Source organism: Triticum dicoccoides, chromosome 1A (genome assembly GCF_002162155.2).
Source record: "Triticum dicoccoides isolate Atlit2015 ecotype Zavitan chromosome 1A, WEW_v2.0, whole genome shotgun sequence".
NCBI lineage: Eukaryota > Viridiplantae > Streptophyta > Magnoliopsida > Poales > Poaceae > Triticum > Triticum dicoccoides.
This window is the reverse complement of record NC_041380.1, coordinates 530,530,846-530,543,671: the sequence shown is the minus strand read 5'-3', so window position 1 is coordinate 530,543,671 and position 12,826 is coordinate 530,530,846.

Here is a 12,826-nt window from a genome sequence, read left to right as displayed (position 1 = left end):
ACTTCAGGGCTTGTTTGGTTTTAATAAGTCACCCGACTTATAAATCAGGTGACTTAAAACTAATGACTTATAAGTCACGCCTATTTGGTTGTCACCTGACTTATAAGTCATCTGAGACACCTTTCCACACCAATCAACATCATGCAGGTGGTGAGACCCACGCAAAAGGGGGTGACTTATAAGTCGTGTCTGTTTGGCAAAATAAGTCACTTTTTTCACTTTTCAACTTATAATTTGGTGACTTATTTGAAACCAAACAGGCCTTCAACTTGCTGAGGTCGTTAGTTGATAAATATACTAGTAAGAACCATTACTTAATCAACCTGTCACATTTATGCATTCTATCGTGATTTGCTAGTCTCAGGTGAGTGTGGTGGGCCTGATTTGGCTAGCAACGCGTGGGACGAGGTTAGGTGGGTGAACGAGACTGCGAATGAGGGCCTAACTACCGCATTCACACTTAAATAGCTGGAGGTGGCTCTTTGTTTGACCCGTACGAACACCGCACCAGGACCTGATGGGGTGCTGGTTATGTACTATAGAAAATTTCGGCTCATGGTGAGTCCTTAGCTCTTTGAGTTATTAGATGAATTTGGCCCCATTCACCCTCAAAAGCTATGTCATTATCTCTTTGCTTCCTAAGATTCATGGGGTGGATCTTATTAAGAAGTTTAGACCCATATCTCTGATCAACGTTAGCTTTAGGCTACTTGTGAAGGGGGTTGCCACGTGACTATGTCCGGTGGCAAACAATGTCATTAGTCAGAGTCAATCTGCATTTATTCGAAGAAGAAGTGGCCTTGAGGGCATTTCTGTGCTGCTTGAAATTCTTCACTATCTACTTCTCGATCAAATGGAAATTATTTCATGTTAAAGCTTGACTATGAGAACGCTTACGATCGAATGGTTTTTCCCCAACAAACACTTGGTATGCCTTTTACCAACAAACACTTGACCATCGAAGACTTTTCGTTTTCACGGATAGGGTGGCTGGAAGAGTAGAACCTGGTAGGCCTGTAACAATCTTGTGGAGGTCGGGCAACCTTAACCAACGCTTGCCTATCTAGCTTACTGATGTTTATTGTGGGTTTTCTTTTGTAACAAGATGGGGTCCATGCAAAGTTTGATCTGGCCAGATCCCGCTTCTTTTGTGTTAAGGAAGTTGGGAACCAGAAATATCACATGGTGCATTGGAGCACTATCTGTGCCCCAACCGAGGTTGGGGGTCTCAGGATTATTAACAAAACATATGAACTGGTGCTTAATGGCCAAATGGGCTGGGAAAATCTTAACATGGAAGGGAGGACTGTGGTTAGACATTATCATGTGGAAGTACCTCCAGCACTTACCGTCACAATGGCCACTAGTCGCAATGATTCCTATTTCTGGAAATCTATTGAAAATCCGGCATCTTCTGACAATTGGCACGGTACACACCATCGGAAATGGGCATGCCACAATTTTTTCTTGATGTTTGGCTCGGAATGACTCCTCTTGGCTCGGAGTTTCCTAGGTTCATTGCCATTGCTAAGAACACTGGTGCGCGTCGGTCCTAAACAAACTGTTTTCAAACCCTCTTTCTGCGATGGTATTTAAAACCGTCGTCAAGTGAGTGTGTGCGATAGGGTGTCCTTCGCACATGACCCAAAAATCATCGGGGATAGGCCCTCCTGGGACCCAGGTTGGGGCCTTGTGCGATCGGGCAAGGCATCAAAATCCAACCATTTCCGTAGGTATGTACATCCCACGCGGTATTCCGAGAAAATCATTTCCATAGGTATGTACATCCCACACGGTGAATCCCAGAAAAATATTTTAGTTCGTATGTATATCACACACAGTCAATCCAAGGGATACGTTTCTGTTCTTATGTACATCCCACACAGTCAATCCGGAGAACAAGTTTCCATTCTGACGTACATCCCACACAGTTTTATGTGTAGGCTCGTGTGTGAAAGGTGTAACTATCACACATGGTTTGCCATGCTTAGCTGTTTGCTTTTATCAACTATATCACACACGATTTGATGAAAAAAACTGTGTGGCATTGGGCTATCCATCGCAAATGCTTTTTCTGCTAGAACCGTTTGCAAAGGTCCATGACACATTTAGAAGGATTATTAGTTTATAATTAATAATTCCAGTATTACGCAAATTCATATTTCATGTCGAACTGCTGTTTGCCAATTTTATATCAGGCACATAAATATATTATAACATCACAGTACGGTAGCTACATGAAAACAGCATAGTACAACATATAGCTAGTTCAACTTCATAAGAACAATATATTCATTTCCCTAATCGATATCATCTAGGCTCGTCTTATCCACCTCTGTTTTCAGTTCAGTAAGAACCCGTTTTGCATGGGCCAATTGGGAAAGTGCCTCCTCCTTCGCCAACACAATCTTAGCAAAGTCTGATTTAAAAAATCTGAGCTCATTCTCCACCTTCAACTTTTTATCCCGCATCTTGAAATATGCTTCAGCGTTGACAACACTTTCTCTAAGCCTACATGTGTTCTCTTCCTCATACATGCTCCAGAGCTTCGCTAGGCACATCTTTAAAGACTATGATCACTCTTGATCAACCCACTCCAAGTAAGAACACTTTCGTTCATCATATAATATTTAAAACTAGATCAGTAACAATTGTAGGGGAAATGAGTTTATAGCAACACAAAAAATCACCAATGCTTATTTTGAAAAACCGAAGAAACATGTTAATTATGACATATCTTCTCAAAAAGATCAACGTGCAAATGAAATAATTGGTACTGAGACAACAACCATATTCCGGAACATCAGAATATATAATTAACTACAACGACGCTACAAGTTCTTACTCATGTACAATAAATAATAAATTGAACATTTTATGAGGAAGGTAAATATAACTGCAACTGCATAGCGACAGTGTTTGGATGACAACAAATTGATACTAACATGTGTGTACATGCACAAATTTAGTAACATAGAACTAATAGCACTAAGGTCGTCCACTATGGATGCCAAAACTAGGGTAAAGACAACTGTTGCTACATCTCGCACCGGTGCCCTGCACTGGCGAGCCGATGTAGCGGAAAAAAATAGGGACCCGAACTTCGGAGCACGTAGTTGCTCCGATGCCCAATTCCTTCGTGCCATAAAGATTTAGTATTTTACTGCTTGGTTGCTCGGATGTGTAGACCAAAGTTGGCTGCACAAACTGCTGAAGCGGTGCCAAATAATTTTCTAATGACACCGCTGATGAGATGGAAACAATTTAAGATACTAGGTACAACCTGTGACACTGTCTAAGGATGCGTTTAGTTGAAGGTGTGGTATGAATGTGTTGGCACCGTGACAGTGTCTGAATCACATCTAACACATGATTTGTAACAACAAAAGATGGTCTAACCTTCTCTGCACATGCCAGAAACTTTCTCCCACTGTCCACAAAATCAAACGTAACTAGCGTCACACATGGAGATTGATGGTCACAACGAGCAGATAGATCTTCTGCCACCCCGCTCCATTCGTTGCCACTGATGGTCTTAGGGAGCTACAAGAGGAAGAAATAACTCAAATCAACCCTGGGTAAAAATCCTTCATTCCAAGTCATAGCCCGAGAGAGAGAAGAGAGGCATACCCGGGTGGTGAAGGAGTAGTCGGAGGAGGAGGAGCCGCTGGAGAGGTCTTTGAAAAAGACCATGGCGACCCAGACGGTAGGATGCAAGACGGCGAGAGCGAGGAAGCGGCTATCTCTTAGCAAGGAAGGAAGGAAGGAGGAAATAGGGGAAATGTGACTTGTGGTTGGGGAGAAAAGAGGGTGGGGAAGGGGGCGGGGGTATATATTTTGGCGGTACGCCAAAATCTTGGAAATATGGAGGGAAACTTTGCGTGCGGTGCTGCCAGACCATTCACTTTGAATGATTGTGTGCATCGCAAACGATTCTTCTACTTTACAACCATGGGATGAGTTTGATAATTCAAATTTTGGTGGAAGTTTCACCAGGTACGTCATTGCATAATTTAAAATCGCATGCTAATTTCGGCACACAAAAGAGTGTACAGCAGACATACCACACTTACTGAATCGAGGAATTTTAGTAATTAAACAAAGCCAGTTGACCTGAACATTGCTCTAACAAAATACCGACATTAAAAACAAAGCCTAAGTATGCATAATTTTAACAAATCCACCGCCGTGCCGGCCTATGCATCACCGGTGTGAGATGAGACGTCGATGACTTGTCCTGGAGACATGCCGCCGTTGGTGGACTCCACGTCCCCCCTACTGAAGTCGACCGCGTCCTCGTCCTCGTCCTCGGCGCCGCCCTCAAGGTTGTAGTACTCGTAGTAGTGGCTGCGTCAGAGCTCGCGTTGTGCTACCTCTTGAGCATGCGTTGGTTTTCCCTTGAAAAGGAAAGGGTGATGCAACAAAGTAGCGTAAGTATTTTCCTCAGTTTTTGAGAACCAAGGTATCAATCCAGTAGGAGACTACACACAAATCGCCTAGTACCTGCACAAACAATCAAGAACCTTGCAACCAACGTAATAAAGGGGTTGTCAATCCCTTCACGGCCACTTGCAAAAGTGAGATCTGATAAATATAATAAGATAAATATTTTTGGTATTTTTGTTGTATAGATTGAAAAGTAAAGATTGCAAAATAAATAGTAAACTAGAGTTATAGACCGGAAACTTATATGATGTAAAGTAGACCCGGGGGCCATAGGTTTCACTAGTGGCTTCTCCCATGATAGCATATATTACGATGAGTGAACAAATTACTGCTGAGCAATTGATAGGAAAGTGCATAGTATGAGAATATCTAGGCATGATCATGAACATAGGCATCACGTCGGTGTCAAGTAGACCGAAACGATTCTGTATCTACTACTATTACTCCATACATCGACCGCTATCTAGCATGCATCTAGAGTATTAAGTTCATAAGAACAGAGTAACGCATTAGGCAAGATGACATGATGTAGAGGGATAAACTAAAGAAATATGATATAAACCCTTTTTTATCCTTGGTGGCAACAATACAATAGGTGTCGGTTCCCTTTCTGTCAATGGGATCGAGCACCGCAAGATTGAACCCAAAGCTAAGCACTTCTCCCATAGCAAGAAAGATCAATCTAGTAGGCCAAACTAAACCAATAATTCGAAGAGACTTGCAAAGATATCAAATCATGCATAAAAAAATTCAGAGAAGAATCAAATATTGTTCATAGATAATCTTGATCATAAACCCACAATTCATCGGATCTTGGCAAACACACCGCAAAAACTATTACATCGAATAAATCTCCAAGAACATCGAGGAGAACTTTATATTGAGAACCAAAGAGAGAGGAGAAGCCATCTAGCTAATAACTATGGACCCGAAGGTCTGTGGTAAACTACTCACACATCATCGGAGAGGCTATGGTGTTGATGTAGAAGCCCTCTGTGATTGATTCCCCCTCCGGCAGATCACCGAAAAAGGCCCCAAGATGGGATCTCATGGGTATAGAAGGTTGCGGCGGTGGAAAAGTGGTTTCGTGGCTCCCCTGGATGTTTTCATGGTATAAGAGTATATATAGGCGAAAGAAGTAGGTCGGTGGAGCTACGAGGGGCCCACGAGGGTGGGGGCGCACCCTCCTGCCTCGTGGCCGCCTCGTGGCCGCCTCGTTGCGTCTCCGACTTCCACTCCAAGTCTCCTGGATTGCATTTGTTCCAAGAAAGATCCTCGCGAAGGTTTTGTTCCGTTTGGATTCCGTTTGATATTCCTTTTCCGCGAAACACTAAAATAGACAAAAACAGCAACTGGCACAGGGCCTCTGGTTAATAGGTTAGTCCCAAAAAATAATATAAAATAGCATATTAAAGCCCATTAAACATCCAAAACAGATAATATAATAGCATGGAATAATAAAAAATTATACATACGTTGGAGACGTATCACGTTGGTACTCCATCGCCGATTCCTCGACGGACAGACTCTTCTCTACCTCGACCTCGGCCACGCACAACCCCTCCTCCCAGCGCTCCTCGATCTCTGCCGCCTCCTGCATCTCGAGCTCCCGCTCGGCGACCTCATCAGGAAGCTGGTGCTCCATGGCCACCGCCGCCTTTTCAGACATGGGTTGCATGTTGGAGTCCGAGGTGGCCTGGAATATCTTGGCGTGTGCATCCTCAATCTTGGCATGGATGGCCTCGACCCGGGCCAGGGCGACATCACCGGCACAGACGGTAGCTCGAGCGCTCTCGGCGCTTGCAGCCGTCTTCGCAGTAGCAGCTGCAGCTGTCTCGGCTGCTGCTGCCGCCATGTCGGCTGCCGCAAACGCCCTCTTGGTGGAAGCGGCCGCTCTTAATGCGAATGCGGCAGCACTCTCGGCGTAGGCGGCGGTGCTCGGGAGGGACGCAACCATCGTACGAGCTTTCACGAAGCATTTCCACGGCATCATCTTTGCAAGAAGGGGGTGCGGGAATGGGGGTCGGGATTCGTGTATTCAGGGGTTGCCGACAATGGAGCAGACGAGCCGGTGAAGCTTAAGTAGGGAGACTTAAATAGACCCAGATATTTTCATCGCAAACAGTTCCTCGAAAATAACTATGTGTGATGTTGTAGATATTTTTTATTAGTTGTGAAAGACGAATTTGGAGTACAGTGTCAACGAATGGTGTTTTAAATGTACGAGAAATTTTGTAGTACTAATACAATTGTCATGTCAAATTTTAGAAAATTTCAGGGGTCATTTAACCTTTTAAGACATTTAAGTGATTTTCTAGCCATTTAATGGCCGTAATTGAAATTTGAACTACATGTAAATGCAACAGCTAACCATAACGGTTTGAAAACTCATATTTTGTGTACTTGTGTGCGATTTAATTCCATATGCAGTAAATTGGAATGAATTTTCAAACATATTGGTCTCAAGGCTATGACACAATTAAGCATGGAGTGACATGACATTTTAATTCCAAAAAAATAAAAAAAATCAGAAACACATGAAACCTTGGTTGAGGTAATTTCATGCCACCAAGATGATGTGGAAAAAAAATTTGGTATGTTCGACGAAAGTTTGGACACACGCCCTCACAAACTGGATCAACTCACTAGAAGGTTCGTGGTTCCGAGAGGGAACAATGCATGTTTGATGACGAGCGGGAGATAGCTTCCTCTTACGGCCTCCAATTTTTTTAAATGTTTAACATGCACTACTACAATTATAATGTGAAATTTTGGAAATTCTAGGGATCATTTGACATTTTAAAGACATTTAAGTGATTTTCTAGCCATTTAATTCAAATTTGAACTACATCTACATGCAACGCCTAACCATAACGGGTTGACAAATCATATTTGTGTACTTGTGTGCGAGTTAATTCCATGTGCAGTAAATTAGAAGGAATGTTCAGACATATTTGTCTCATGACATGAACACATGCATATGTATGAATGGAGTGACATGGCATTTTAATTCCAATTTTTTTTAGAAATATCAGAAACACATGAAACCTTGGTTGATGTAATGTCATGCCACCATGATGATGTGATAAAAAAATTGGCATGTTGGATGAAAGTTTGGACACATACCCCTCACAAACCGAAGCAACTTACTAGAAGGCTCGTGGTTCCGAGAGGGAACAATGCATGTTTGATGACGAACGAGAGATAGCTTTCTCTTACGGCCTTCAATTGTTTTCTACGTCTAACATGCACTACTACAACTGTAATGTGAAATATTTGAAAATTCTAAGGGTCATTTGTCTTTTTAAAAAAATTAAGTAATTTTCTAGCCATTTAACGACCGTAATTCAAATTTGAACTACATCTACATCTAACGCCTAACCAAAACGGTTTGAAAAATCATATTTGTGTACTCGTGTGCAAGTTAATTCCATGTGCAGTATATTAGAATGAATTTTCAAACATATTGGGCTCACGACATGGACACATGCATACGTATGCATGGAGTGACATGGCATTTTAATTCCAACAAAATAAAAAATGATCAGAAAAATATGAAACCTTAGTTGATTTAATGTCATGCCATCAAGATGATGTGGTAAAAAATTGGCCTGTTTAACGAAAGTTTGGACACACACCATCACAAACCGGAGCAACTCGCTACAAGTTTCGTGGTTCTGAGAGGGAACAATGCATGTTTGATGACGAACGGGAGATAGCTTCCTCTTACAGCTGTCTTGTTTCTATATTTAACATGCACTAATACAACTGTCTTGTGAAAATTTGAAAAATTTCAGTGGTAATTTGACCTTTTAAAGACATTTAAGTGATTTTCTAACCATTTAAAGATAGTTTGAAAAATCATATTTTTGTGTACTTGTGTGCGAGTTAAAAAATCGTCAGACGGTGTAAATATCTGGTGTTCAAAAAAGAAAATGTAAAGATCTGGCAAGACAACTGGCCCCCACACGATTGGCAGTCTATCTCGTGGCTCGAGGTTTGGTAGGTGAATGGCGGGGATCATTAATCAGACACAGTTCTACATTGGAAACCGTCGGCTATTACGTTCACACACAGATTTTGGCTATTCTGTACACACACGGATTTTGCGACGGGAATCGTGTGTAATTCAAACTACAGTACTCATAAATTCCGGCGACCAGCATGTGTACTTTTCCCGTCAATCTATATTACGGCCGCCAATAAATACTACCTTGCTCACGTCGACCCCCCTACATTCTCATCTACATCCTCCCCTCGCTCGCCCTCTCTCTCTCTCTCTCTCTCTCTCTCTCTCTCTCTCTCAAATCTCTGCCATGGCGTCACCGGTCTGCCCACGCACCGACTAGGAGTCGCCGCCCCCCGAGGACGCTCACTCGATTAGCAGCGACGAGGACCCCTACGCGCCGCCTGACGAGTGATACGTCTCCAACGTATCTATAATTTTTGATTGCTCCATGCTATATTATCTACTCTTTTGGACATTATTGGGCTTTATTATCCAGTTTGATATTATTTTTGAGACTAACCTATTAACCGGAGGCCCATCCCAGAATTGATGTTTTTGCCTGTGAGGGAGTCCTGGATTAGGGGGTGTCCGGATGGCCGGACTATACCTTCAGCCGGACTCCTGGACTATGAAGATACAAGATTGAAGACTTCATCCCGTGTCTGGAAGGGACCTTCCTTGGCGTGGAAGGCAAGCTTGGCGATACGGATATGTAGATCTCCTACCATTGTAACCGACTCTGTGTAAACCTAACCCTATCCGGTGTCTATATAAACCGGAGGGTTTTAGTCCATAGGACAACACAATCATACCATAGGCTAGCTTCTAGGGTTTAGCCTCTCTGATCTCGTGGTAGATCTACTCTTGTACTACCCATATCATCAATATTAATCAAGCATGACGTAGGGTTTTACCTCCATCGAGAGGGACTGAACCTGGGTAAAACTTCGTGTCCCTTGCCTCCTATTACCATCCGGCCTAGACGCACAGTTCGGGACCCCCTACCCGAGATCCGCCGGTTTTGACACCGACAATGGTGCTTTCATTGAGAGTTCCTCTGTGTCGTCGCCATCAGGCTTGATGGCTCCTACGATCATCAATGGCGATGCAGTCCAGGGTGAGACCTTCCTTCCCGGACAGATCTTCGTCTTCGGCGGCTTCGCACTGCGGGCCAATTCACTTGGCCATCTGGTGCAGATCGAAAGCTATGCCCCTGGCCGTCACGTCAGATTTGGAAGTTTAAACTACACGGCTGACATCCGCGGGGACTTGATCCTCGACGGATTCAAGCCACTGCCGAGCGCACCGCACTGTCATGACGAGCATGATCTAGCTCTGCCGCCAAACAGTGCCCTGGAGGCCGCACCCGTATCGGCTTAGACCCTTAATTCGGAGCCAACTACGCCGATCGAGGATGGGTGGTTGGACGCCGCCTCGGGGGCTGCGATCCCAACGGCGATCGAGCCGAACACCAGCCCCGCACTCTGCGAGACTCGTGACTCCAAGGAGCCAGACTCCTCTCTGGACTCCGAACCCTCCGCGCCCCTGCCGATCGAATCCGATTGGGTGCCGATTATGGAGTTTACTACCGTGGACATCTTTCAGCACTCGCCTTTCGGCGATATTCTGAAGACACTAAAGTCTCTCTCTTTATCAGGAGAGCCCTGGCCGGACTACGGTCAGCAAGGTTGGGATTCGGGCGATGAAGAAATTCAAAGCCCACCCACCACCCACTTTGTAGCCACTGTCGACGACTTAACCGACATGCTCGACTTCGACTCCGAAGACATAGACGGTATGGACGCCGATGAAGGAGACGATGAAGAACCAGCGCCTATCAGGCCCTGGAAAGCCACCTCGTCATATGACATATACATGGTGGACACCCCAAAAGAAGGAGATGGCGATGGAACAGCGGAGTATGACCCCTCCAAGAAACAGCCTAAGCGCCGGCGTCAGCGGCGCCGCTCAAAATCCCGCCAAAACAAATATGGTGATTCCAGCACGGGAGATAATAATACTCCGGAGAGTGCCGAAGAAAACCCCCTCCAGCAAGATTTAGCACAGGAGGATGGAGAAACCATCCCTCATGAGAGAGCGGCAGACAGAGAGGTTGAGGACGATAATTATATGCCTCCCTCCGAAGACGAGGCAAGCCTCGACGATGACGAATTTGTCATGCCAGAGGATCCCGTCGAGCAAGAGCATTTTCAACGCAGGCTTATGGCCACAGCAAGAAGCCTCAAGAAAAAACAGCAATAGCTTAAAGCTGATCAAGATTTGCTAGTCGATAGATGGACTGAAGTCCTTGCGGCCGAAGAGCATAAACTCAAACGCCCCTCCAAGAGCTACCCAAAGCGTAGGTTGCTACCCCGACTAGAGGAGGAAGCACTTAAACCTGCATCACCTGCACTCGATACGGCCGATCGGCCACCTCGTGGCCGCGATAGAGAGGCCTCTCGGCCCTCCACTCAAGCCGCACCCCGTACCAAGGCACGGGAAAATGCGCCGGACCTATGAGATATGTTGGAGGACAAGGCAAGGCAAACAAGATCGATCTACGGATCGCGTGGGCGCCCCACGACTCGAGACGGTAACCGTCACGCTGGCCATAAATTCGGCAGGGCCGAACACAGCAGACAAATCTCATTGGAGCTACGTCGTGATATAGCCCAGTACAAAGGCGCCGCACACCCACTATGCTTCACAGACGAAATAATGGATCATCAAATCCCCGAGGGTTTCAAACCCGTAAACATCGAATCATATGATGGCACAACAGATCCTGCGGTATGGATCGAGGATTATCTCCTTCATATCCACATGGCTCACGGTGATGATTTCCACGCCATCAAATACCTCCCACTCAAGCTTAAAGGACCAGCTCGGCATTGGCTTAACAGCTTGCCAACAGGATCAATCAGTTGTTGGGAGGATCTGGAAGCCACATTCCTTGACAATTTCTAGGGCACTTATGTGCAACCCCCAGATGCTGATGACCTAAGTCACGTAATTCAGCAGCCAGAGGAATCGGCTAGGCAATTCTGGACACGGTTCCTAACAAAGAAAAATCAAATAGTCGACTGTCCGGGTGCTGAGGCCCTAGCAGCCTTCAATCACAATATCCGTGACGAGTGGCTTGCCCGGCACCTTGGAGAGGAAAAGCCGAAATCTATGGCAGCACTCATGACACTCATGACCCGCTTTTACACGGGAGAAGACAGCTGGCTTGCTCGTAGCAACAACATGACCAAGAACCCTGGTAATTCGGATACCGGGGACAGTAGTGGCAGCTCGCGTCGCAACAAGCAGAAGCGCCGCATTAACGGCGACAACGCTGAGGATACGGCAGTTAATGCCGGATTCGGAGGTTATAAATCCGGTCAGCGGAAAAAGCCATTCAAAAGAAATCCTGGGGCCCGTCCAGTTTGGACCGAATACTCGACCGCTTGTGCCAGATACATGGCACCCCTGAAAAGCCGGCCAATCACACCAACAGGGATTGTTGGGTGTTCAAGCAGGCAGACAAGTTAAATGCTGAAAATACGACGAAGAGCCCCGGCCGCCGAACAACAGTGGACAGAAGGGTTTTCCCCCACAAGTGCGGATGGTGAACATGATATATGCAACCCACATCCCCAAGAGGGAGCGGAAGCGCGCGTTAAGGGACGTATACGCGATAGGGCCTGTCACCCCAAAGTTCAACCCATGGTCCTCCTGCCCGATCACCTTTGATCGAAGGGACCATCCCACTAGCATCCGTCATGGCAGATTCGCCGCATTGGTTTTAGACCCAATTATTGACGGATTTCATCTCACTAGAGTCCTTATGGACGGCGGCAGTAGCCTGAACCTGCTTTACCAGGATACAGTGCGGAAAATGGGCATAGATCCCTCGAGCATTAGGCCCACCAAAACGACCTTTAAAGGCGTAATACCAGGTGTAGAGGCCAACTGTACAGGCTCAGTCACACTTGAAGTGGTCTTCGGATCTCCGGATAACTTCCGAAGCGAGGAGTTAATCTTCGACATAGTCCCATTCCTCAGTGGCTATCACGCACTGCTCGGACGAACCGCATTCGCCAAGTTCAATGCGGTACCGCACTACGCATACCTTAAGCTCAAGATGCCAGGCCCTCGAGGAGTAATTACGGTCAATGGAGACACCGAACACTCCCTCCGAACGGAGGAGCATACGGCGGCCCTTGCAGCAGAAGTACAAAGGAGCCTCTCCAGGCAGTTCTCCAGCCCGGCCATTAAACGTCTGGACACCGTCAAGCGCGCCCAGAGTAACCTACAACAAAACCACCTGGCACGCTCCGAGCAGGCGTAGCAATGCGGCCCCAACCCCAGCCCTCGCAAAAATGCGGC